Raw genomic sequence first — 12,001 nt, 5'->3', positions numbered from 1 at the left:
GCAAAACATTGAGTCAAATCAAATAAGATGAAATTCAATAGAAAAACTTTAAAGTCTTAGACTTGTATTTTTTTTTTAAATTGCAATTGTAAATTTGTACGTGCACACAAATGCACAATGGGAGAAGCAGGAAGTTTTGTCTGATATAAGACCTTGGGGTTTTTGTCTGATAAAGATCTGTGAGTTCAATACAAGTCAATGAGATGTAGTCATCAAAAGAGTTTGTTGGTTTTGGGCTGCACTGAGAAGAATAATTTCCTGAAATGCAGTGATCATCCTTCTGTGCTCTGCTGTAATCAAAACTGTATCTGGAGTATTATGTTCTGTTCTGGACACCACCATTAAAAGAGGATATTGATAAGCTTGAAGGTACAGAAAGCTATAAAATGGTGAAGGGTCATTTCAATTGAAAATCAGCTAAAGAAACTGGGAGAGTTTTGTCTGGAGGAAGAGGAGAGCTGTTTTCAAGTACTTTGAAGAACTATCCTTTAGAAAAAGGGATGAGATTTATTCTGTATGGCCTCACAGAATGTTATATCACAGTTCTCTTTTATTGTCCTGAGTCAGTTTCCCTAGTTATCCTGACCCAGTCTTGCCTCGGTTTCCCTAATTGTTTTGCTCAACCAACCCTCCCTCCTAATCATGATGATCCAGATAAGGAGAAAGACCTTCTATCTTAGCCATCATCAGAATATTGGGTGCCTCTCCCCACTCTGTAATCCCAATTATCAGATATCCCCCATGCCTCCCCTCATCCTGTCAAAACTGGATTGTCAGAGTCCCTATTCCTGCTCTCAGCACCCTGACTCCGCCCCTGCCTCGCTCTATACCCTGAGTCTGAGCCATGTATAGATAGGTCATTGAGAACTCACATTGTTGGCTAGATTCTTTGAGACGATAGTCTCATTCAGCCCTGGGACCAAACCATGGATCCAGTTGGTCGCAGTAAATCTCTCCCTTTTAAATAAATGATTGAATACTCTCTAATCTCTATCTTGCTTCAGTTTCTCCAGCATTACAAGAAAAACTAAGTCATGAGGGGAAATTGAAGAGAGGCCTATTTGATCTTAATATCAGGAAAAAGTTCCCTAAAAATTAGGTTTATCTAAAATTAGGGCTATCAGAATTAGCTGCTTTGGGAGATAAGTTCTTACTCATTAGAAGTCTTCTAGTAGTGGCTGGATGACTACTTGTTGGACCTGCAGTTACCCCTTCCACCTGGTAACTTTGCCCATCATAGTTTTGCTATGTGGCGGGTTGGCATAAGAAATCAAATAGGAATTTTTTGGGGAGTTTGTAAAAGCCACAGATGTCACACGAAGGTCAGCAGATGATACAGAAAAAGTTTAGAAACTCAGAAATACATACACTATATATATAGTATTTTTACTTAAAATTGACCTACATATAACCTATGACTAAATACTTTACACTAAGCTATTATAAACACCCCATTTTAAAAAAGGAAAAATTCAGACTTCTTTTCTGCTCTGAAAGGAGGGCCAAAAATTTTTATATGAATTTTCCAGATCACAAGGATGTTGTGCTCCTAACCCCCGTAATGTGGAAGGTATAAATGTGGTAGGAATTTCATTCAGATGTGGGTCAGACTAGACAGTCCTTCCAACTCAAATTCTGTGATTCCATGACTCAAGCTTGTTCAGACTTACTTTAATATCCTAAAGTAATGAGGCCTCCAGGTTGATTATAGGTATTTCAAGAAGGTATTTCCTCTGTCCTCCCACCCCCACTCCCACCTCCTAGAGCCCCTAACCACTAGTTCCAATTTAAATTCATTGCTTTTCAGTTTTGGCATCCTACTTGTAAACAGATTGTGAGTGTCTGCCTCCATGCTAGTGATTATATTTATTCTCTGACTATTAGATTTCTGTTTAGACTTTCCTTTCTTAAACTACCCATTCCTGCACAATCACTCTAATTACGAAAACTCCTTTTTCTTGAAATAAAAGCAGTAGTAATTTACTTTTCTCAGCAACAGTTTTTAATATAACTTTCAAAATGTCTTCATGGCAGTATCCATGAGGCCAGGAAATTATTATTTTTATGGCTGAAAGTCCATGGAGGGGACAGGAAGGTCTATGAAATTCTTTGACTTCTGGTTAAATAATTAACATGCTTCTTTTCCACTCTCATTTTTCTCTCCTTATTGAAAATGTATTACCTCCTGTCTTTAAAACCTCTATATCTCTAAAAATTTAGGATACCATAAGCAAACCTGAGAGCAGCTCAATATAAAAGCAAGTATAGATTTGGGAAGAATGTTGGTAAGGGATAGATAGATGTCTGTACTGGTACTCTGTTTATACCATCCGAGGGAGAGTTGTCTCAGTTTTTAATCTACATGTTTGGTTAACATCTGGTTCCAAATTTTGCTCTTAAAACTTTTTTCCCCCTCTCTGTGACATCCATAGCAATTAAAAACTGGACAGTATTAATAATCAGGGTACCTTGGAGGTGCTATCACTATTGGGTTTGTTCTTAACATAAATAGTGTCTCTGGATTCTATTTTTTTCTGGCTTAGGTCTGTGGGTGGTAGGCAGCTCTGTGATTCCAGATGTTTGCTTGGATGGGGATGGGTTTATAGAAAAAAAAAGTTTTGTTGTGTACACTCATTGTACAGTCACTCGAATATGGAAATGCATTTTTTGGACACTTTGTCAGTGTAACTCTCCGGAAATATCAGCTCATCCCACTTAGCACATCTACCCTTGGCAAGAATTTATGTGAATAATGTAGGTGGTTCATGTCTCATGCCCTGAAGGCCTACAAACTAACTCTACTAGTACAATGAGTCAGAAAACCACCCCTGCCACAATTCCCTAAGCCCCAGGTAAATAATACTCCCATAGATCTGTCTATTAATATTTGGGCAAAGAAAACCTCTGCCACAATTATGATGGTAATGATGAGAACTTACAAAGTCCACTTACAAAGAGAACTACTGACCTGATATTCATATGTACATATCCTAGAATTCCCCCTAATAGACCAAGGAAAAGGCAGATCCGTACCTTGTTTCCCCTACTGAAACCTCTGTGGTATGGGGACAACTTTTCCCGGCTTTAAGCTCTTCAGATGCCTAAGCTTCTAGTGGAGGAGATGGAACTTGACCTTGAAGGAAAAGTATGATTTGGATAGGTGGAGGGAAACTGGGCAGGTTGGGGAATGATAGGTACAAACACATAGATCCAAACAGAGAAAAACAGAACAGAGACTAGGCTTACTAGAGAAGAGGTTTCATGCTAGGAGAGGTCTTTTTTGGGGGGGAGGGGAGCAGAAGGGAGTTTGGACTGGGTTTATGGTTTCATTGGCCTAAGCTACTCCAGATGAGGAAACTCCCTCTATTTGTACAGAAGAGCACTCCATCTGCCACTTACCCAGAATCAAAAAATCAGTGTGTGTCAGAGGGAGGGTCTTTTGATCTCAAAGACAATACTCAAGCCAACATGGGGTAAGTAACTGCCTCTCTGGAGGAGTCATGGGAAATAAATAAGGACAGGTAGGAGGGGGATCAGTTAGGGAAAGTCATAGAAGAGAGATTTAAATGAATTGTTATGGTTAATTCTAGATGTTAAAGCAGAGGGATTCTGGGAAGGATAAATTTTAGATGAGGGAAGACAAGTCAGAGAAGAGATGTAAAACAGTATAGCAGTAATAAAGGTGTGAAGATTTTAAAGGAACATCCAGAAAGCTGTGACAATCACCAATAAGGATTACCATGTCATTCTAGGTGCTCTTTTCTTTCCTTTCTACACTCTTGGTGATCTCATCTGCTTTCATCAGTTTCATCATTTCACTGTAGATAATTTCTAGATTAATCTCTATACCCCTAATCTTTCTCCTGAGCTCTACCTCCCACAAATGATGATCTGATAGTCATCGTCATTTGCATGTTTCATTGTAATTTCAAACAGAATTTATCCCAAATAAATATCATTAGTTTTCATCATCATGACACCCAATCTCTTAACTTTTTCATTTCCTTTCTGTTGATGATACTCTCATCCTTCCTAAATTTGTAATCCTGAACTCACCCTTGACTCTTTATTTTCCATTGCTCTCTGTATCCAACCAGTAGCCAAGTTTTATTGATGACAGCCTACAATATATAACATCTCTTGAATCTATACTCTTCCATTTATCCACATAATCACTACCTTTTTTTTCCAGCTCTTCTTACCAGTCATCTGGATTATTATAATAATTTCCTAGTTGGTCTTCTTGTTTCAAGTGTCTATTCCATTTATGGAATTCCTAAAGTGGAAGTCTGACCATGAGACTCCATTTCTCAAAAAGATTTAATAACTTCCTATTGTCTTTAAGATAAATTTTTTTTTTTGGCTTGGTTTTTAAAGGGATTTTATAATATATCTCCAGCCTATCTTTCTAGCTTTATTTTGTATGCTTCTTTTAACCAACACTAAATTGACCTACTTCCTATTTTAAGAAGGACATTTATAAGCTTATAAATGGAAAGGGATCTCAGTCCAACCCCCACATTTTATAGATGAAAAGACTGAGTTTGCTTTGCTCATGTACACAAAGGCAATTAGCCCCAGAAGGGATTTGGAGTAACAGCATTCTTTCTTCTATCCCAATATGTCTCTTCACCACAGAAGGGTAAAATAATAAGGAGGTATATATTATATGAAGATTGAGTAGAGAAATTGGGGCTTTTTAATCGGAAAAGGGAAGATTTAGTATTTAAAAGGCTCTCAAGTAGAAGAAAGATCTAAGTTCTAGTTTGCTCCAAAAAACATAAGTAGAAGCAGTATTTGGAAGTGGAAAGAGATAAGTTTAGATTTATTGTAAGAAAAGGCTTCCTAATAGAATTTTTTTAATTATAACTTTTTATTGACAGAACCCATGCCTGGGTAATTTTTTACAACATTATTCCTTGCACTTACTTCTGTTCTGACTTTTCCCCTCGTTCCCTTCACCCCCTCCCCCAGATGGCAAGCAGTCCTATACATGTTGAATATGTCACTGTATATCCTAGATATAATATATGTGTGCAGAACCGAAGTTCTCTTGTTGCACAGGAAGAATTGGATTCAGAAGGTAAAAAATAACCCGGAAAGAAAAACAAAAATGCAAACAGTTTACATTCATTTCCCAGTGTTCTTTCTTTGGATGTAGTTGCTTCTTTTTGTCCTTCATCAATTGAAACTGAGTTAGAACTTTTTATTGAAGAAATCCACTTCCATCAGAATACATCCTCATACAGTATCATTGTTGAGGTATATAATGATTTCCTGGTTCTGCTCATTTCACTTAGCATCAGTTCATGTAAGTCTCTCCAAGCCTCTCTGTATTCTTCCTTCTGGTCATTTCTTACAGAACAATAATATTCCATAACATTCATATACCACAATTTACCCAACCATTCTCCAATTGATGGACAGTCACTCATTTTCCAGTTTCTAGCCACTACAAACAGGGCCGCCACAAACATTTTGGCACATACAGGTCCCTTTCCCTTTTTTAGTATCTCTTTGGGGTATAAGCCCAGTAGAAACACTGCTGGATCAAAGGGTATGCACAGTTTGATAACTTTTTGAGCATAGTTCCAAATCGCTCTCCAGAATGGCTGGATGTGTTCACAATTCCACCAACAATGTATCAGTGTCCCTGTTTTCCCACATCCCCTCCAACATTCTGCATTATCTTTCCCTGTCATTCTTGCCAATCTGACAGGTGTGTAGTGGTATCTCAGAGTTGTCTTAATTTGCATTTCTCTGATCAATAGTGATTTGGAACACTCTTTCATATGAGTGGAAATAGTTTCAATTTCATCATCTGAAAATTGTCTGTTCATATCTTTTGACCATTTATCAATTGGAGAATGGCTTGATTTCTTATAAATTAGAGCCTAATAGAATTTTTAAAGTGTGAAATGGGATGCCTCGAGAGGAGTCAGTCAATGAACATTTATTATGTAAAGAAACAAACTTAATAGTGCTTGTTAGATGCTGGGCACCATACTAAGTGCTGGAGATACAAAGAAAGGCAACAATAGACCCCACTCTTAAGAAGCTCACTCTAATGAAGGAGGCAACATTTTTTTCAAATAATTGTGTAGAAATAAGATACTTATGGGATAAATTGGAGATAATCAATAGAAACAAGGGACTAACAGTGAGGAGAATTGGGAAAGTCTTTTTGCAGAAAGCAGTGTTTTAGCCGAGACTTGAAGTAAGTTAGGGGAGCCAGAAGGTGGAGATGAGGAAAGTGGTTTAGACAAGTGAGATAGCCAGTGAAAATATCTGCAGCTGAGAAATGGAGTGTCCTTTTTAAGGAATAGCAATGGAGCAGTATCACTTGCTTGAAAAATATTTGGAAGAAATGAGAATAGTGTAAGACATAAGGATACTGGAAAGGGGCCAAGTTGTAAAGAGCTTTAAATTCCAAAAAGAGGATTTTATATTTGATACTGTTGGCAATGGGGAGCCATTAGAATTTATTGAGTAGGATGGTGAACATGGTCAGGCCTGCCCTAGAGTAATATCCCTTTGATAACTGAATGGACCAGATTCTTCCTCACTGAAGATCTTCAAGCAAAGACTGGGTGATTTGAAGGGTGAATTGTATGAAGGATTATTTTTCAGGCCTAGATTTTCTATACTTTCTATAAGTCATCTTAAGTCCTCTTTTAAAGTATAGAAAGTTTGTGTATAATGACTGAAAGAGATGGATGAGTCAAAAGGGATTTTAAAGTTTCTAGCTTAGATTACCAGGAGTATGGCAGTCCTATTGACTGAGAGAAGAAGTTTGGATGAGAATTTGTTTAGGAGGGGTCAGTAATGAGTTGGCTTTGAGAATGCTATGTTTATGGTGAGGACAAGATCAAATGAATATCCAACAGGGAACAGTTAGAAGTGTAGAATAGAGTTCAGGTGAGAAAGGTCAGAGAAGTATGATAGTCCGAGGTGGGATTTGAATCCAATTCTTTCTGAACCCAAATCCATCCATGATCCCTCTGTGAGAGTCCCTAAGCAGAGGTGGGGGAGGTAATAGAATTAAATATTTGAAAAGCAATTATATCAGTTAGGTGGTGAGGGGTAGAAGGGCTAAGTAGGGGTAGAGGATAGTAACTGATGATTCTATGTCAAGGGTATAGAACATAGCTATTTCTTTATAGCAACAACAGAGAATCCTGTTGTCTTCATAGGGTTTGTATTCCAGACATAACAGAGACCTCCTAACATATCCAAATGGATATCTACTTCTGGTGATCCTACTTCTGGTGATTCACATGGGCACAAATGACCCTGCCTGAAGGAATCCAAAAATTATTCACAATTATGAAATCTGGGGAAAGAAACAGAAGGCCAGAGAGGCATACTTTGTGTTTTCTTCATTGTTGACAATTAAAGAAAAGGAATATAGATGAGAAAAATCAAATTGGGAATTGAACTTTGTTGACTAAGAAACTGACATCTGAAAAGAGGATTTGGGCTCATGGACCATGACTTAACATATGAAGATGAGAGATTTCTCATATAGATACATCTAACAAAATATAGTAAGGTATATTTGCAGTATGCCTTAAAATTGGAAACAAAAGGATTTTAAATTAAAAATAAGAATACTGAAGGGAGAATATTGTCTGGGAATATCCTCCCAAACTATTTGTCATCAAGAACAGATACAAAAAATAAAGTATAGCAGTTGAGACTCACAGATGTTCATGAACAGAATCCAAGAAAAAGATAATAAAATTCCTGGCCTCAAATATCCTTTATAAATGTCCATAGTTTGGGTAATAAGCAATATGTGTGTGTGTTTATTAAAGCTTATAATTTTCGAAACATATGCATGGATAATTTTTCAATATTGATCCTGGCAAAATTTGGTGTTCTATTTTTTCTCTCCATTTTCTCTCCTCCCTAGATGGCAAGTAATCCAATATATGAATACATATTTATACAATTATCTTGCTGCACAAGAAAAATCAGATCCAAATGGAAAAAAATGAGAAAAAATAAAATGCAAGCAAACAACAAAAAGAGTGAAAATGTTAAGTTGTGACCCTCTCTCTGAGTGTAAATGGCTCTTTTCATCACAAGATCATTGGAACTTGTAGAGGCTGGAACTCTGGAGAAGTATACTTGAAACAAGGTGTTAAGTCAGTGGATGAGATGATGGTTCTCTAGTATACATATACTTAGTACATAGCAAGGTAATGTAATGGTTCTCTAGTTCACATATATTCAGTATTATGTAATGATGTAATTGTAATAGGGTATTTAAACTGGGGACAAAGTCAGACTCAGACAAAAGCTAGCTGGAACATTACAGGAACTGGCCTCAGTCACCTCATTGTTGAGAAGAGCATATTCATCAGAATTGATCATCATATAATCTTATTGTCATGTACAATAATCTCCTAGTTCTCCTCACTTTACTTAGCATCAATTCATGTAAGTCTCTCCAGGACTCTCTGAAATCATCCTGCTGATCATTTCTTACAGAACAATAATATCCCATAATATTCATACCCCATAACTTTTTTAACCATTCTCCAACTGATGAGCATCCATTCAATTTCCAGTTTCTTGCCACTACAAAAAGGACTGCCACAAACATTTTTGCACATGTTGGTCCCTTTCCTCCTTCAAGATCTGCCAGAGATATTTAAGAGGGTAAATTTAATCTCATAGGTATCACTAAGATCTCAGGTAATAGAATCCATTATGAGACTATTTTCTGGATAGGTATTCCTTAGTTAACATAAATAGGATGGATAGTTAGAATCCTGGGTTAGGATAGTGCTATGTTCTAAGAAGGTATACATATATGAGGAAATCTAGAAACCAGAGAATAGTGAAAACATTTGGTTAAAGGTTAGTGGAGGATGAAACAGAACTGATTTCTTCATTGGCATATACTATGGAATACCTGGACAGAAGGAAGAAATAGATAAGAAGTTTGGGAAAGAGATCACAAACCTACTATGGCATGATGTGGAAATGTAGTAAGAGAATTACTTACTCAACCAATATCTACTGATGCTCTCCTCTGCCAAAAGCAGAGTAGCTAATAATTTCTAATTTTTTTCACTACTAATTTTGTCCTCCAAAAGTTGAAGCTACTAACTGAAGGAAATTCTATTATGAATCTGGTTTGCACAGGGAATATAATACATGGGGAGAAACTATAATGATCCCCTCCACATTGTTGAGGCTAGGGACGAAATGCCCCACAATCTGGAAAATCTGTATAAAAGTTTTTGGAGCTCCCTTTGTACCAGAGAAGAAGTCTGAACTTAAAAAATTTTTCTTTCATGGGGGAGTTTTCAGTATCTTATAAAATTTGGGTTTATATAAAATTCTATATGTATACATACATATATTATGTATTTCTGAATTTCTAAACTTTTTCTGTGTTGTCTGCTGGCCTTCATGTGTTGCCTGCAGCTTCTACAAAATTCCCTCTAAATTCCAATTTAATTTCTTATGTTAACCCGAGATATATCAAAACTATTATGGGGAAATTCACCTCGTGGGAGAGATAACTATAGTTTCTGGCAGAATCTATAGCAGAAATGCTTGAAGGAAGTGATTGTTCTTTCCTAGAGTCTGTGATCGAGCAGAGGAAATATAGTTGTGGTTGGAACTTCACCTAGATTTTGGGAAAGCAAATTTCAAAAGGTTCAAAGGAAATATAGGTGGGTTACTATGGACTTAAATGCTATCGTTAGCCCATGAAACATTGGAGATGTTTAAAAATAAAATTCTGAAGTGACAAAAAGTATGAAATCCAATTAGAATGAAAATGGTATTTTTCTAAAGAAATTCATGTGGACATATAACTTAGATTTATGCAAATATATTTAAATATGCATACATATATACAAGAACATTTATTTATATATTTATATGTGTATGCATGTGTATAGACATAAGTATGTGTATATATATACATATACATACACACATGTGCTATATACATATACATATGTATTTATACATGTTGTGGGTATACATGCACAAGAACAGGTAGTGGAGGGTGAAATAAGATCATGGAAAGATTCTACAAAAAATCAGGAATGCTAAAACTCAGAATGAACTGAGTCGGTTGAGAGAATCTAAGGATAACAAGGAGGGTTTTGAATTGTTTTCATAGCTATATTGGGATTAAAAGAAGGACCAAAAAAGGAGTAGGACCTTTGCTTGTTGTGGATAGAATGGTGACTACTGATAACAGATAGAAGACAGAGCTGATTGATTCCTATCATCTATTTTCTCTGCTAAGAAAAATGGCTTATCCAATGGAAATGACAGAAAAGAGATAACTCACAGAGAACTGATATTCCAGATAAGCATAGAAATAGTTAAGACAGCACTTAGAACATTTTGGTGAATTCAAGTTTTTGGTCAGGTGAACATCAATATTAGTACTCAGAGCTGGTAGTTTATGAATAATTTTTGAAAGATTATAGAAAACAGGAGAGATTAGGGAAAGATTACAGAAATTAAGAAATTTAATGAAAAATTAGGTAAGATTGAAGAAAGACCAAATTTAAGAGAGAAAAAGAGAAGAGTCTTCAAAAGATAAGCTAGTGAGGTTGGCTTTGGTTCCTAGGAAAATTTTTGATCATTGAAGTGAGGGTTGACAAATATCTAGGGAGAAAAGTAGCAGTTATTACAAAGATCCAAGATAATATTTTTTGAGCAGTCTATTATTTCCTTTTTTTGAGATGATTGCTAAATTAGTAGATGAAGGGAGTGCTATGGTTTTAGTTACCTAGATTTTTGCAAAATTTTTGATACTTACTATTCTTGTGGATACAGAAAGATGTAGATTAGACAATAATACAATTAGATTCAGAAGTGGTTGATATGTCAGACTCAAAAAATAGCTGTTAATAGTTCAATGTCAGCAGGAGATTGTCAGTAGAGTACAACAGGAATTTGTGCTTGGCCCTGAGCTTTTAAAAGCATTTTTATAAATAAGTAGGAAAAAAAAACCATGTAGTTGGCATGCTCCTCAAATTTGCAGATAACACAAAACTGGGAGGAAGAGCTAACACACTGGATGATAGAATCAGCATCTAAAAATATCTTCACACGCTGACATTGGACTGAATCTACTAAAATGAAATTCATTAGGGAATAAATGTGAAGTGTTATACTTAGATAGTCATTCTGGCAGTAATTATTTATTAATCTCCTATTATGTTCCAGGCGCTATGCTAAATGCTCATGATACAAAGAAAAGCAAAAACAATTCCCTGTTCTCAAGAATCTCAGATTTACTTTTTTTTATCATTAATATATTTTACTTCAGAAACATTTTATTTCACATTAAAATGGTATTGTGAAAACAATGAAAAATATTCAGACATAGTAATGTGTATTTTTTACCTTTTGTTTTGCATTTGATTTATTAATTTAATATCTTTCAGTTACATTCAAAACTTTTTTTTAACATTTGTTTAAAACATTTTTGAGTTCTAGGTTCTCTTCCTTATCCCCACCCACAATTAAGAAACTCTATGTGAAGTTATGCAAAAGATTTCCATAAAAGTCAAGTTGTGAAAGATCTCTACCTATTGAAAATAAAAACCTTCAAGAAAAATTAAGTTAAAAAAAGAGATAGGATATGGGTATGGATAAGATTTTTCATTATAAATCCTTCAGAATAGTCATGGATGATTATATTGCTGAGAATAGCAAAGTCATTCATAGCTGGTCATACCAGAAAATTGCTATTACTTTGTATCCATTATGATGGATATAAAGTATACTTCACATAAACATTTGTAAACATTGTACATATTTACATATTTACATACAGTACATTGCACTTTGCTTCAGTTCATGGAGGACTTTGCAGGTTTTTGTTTTTTGTTTTTTTCTGAAAGCATCCTGCTCATCATTTCCCATAGGATCTCACATCTTAATAGGGGAGTTAATAAGCAAGCAACTGTGTTCAGCAATCTATACACAAGATATTTTATTTTATTTTTTTCTT

The sequence above is a fragment of the Antechinus flavipes genome, chromosome 4 (assembly GCF_016432865.1).
Source record: "Antechinus flavipes isolate AdamAnt ecotype Samford, QLD, Australia chromosome 4, AdamAnt_v2, whole genome shotgun sequence".
Classification (NCBI taxonomy): Eukaryota; Metazoa; Chordata; class Mammalia; order Dasyuromorphia; family Dasyuridae; genus Antechinus; species Antechinus flavipes.
The sequence above is the reverse complement of the archived record's forward strand: the minus strand, read 5'-3'. Positions refer to the sequence as shown.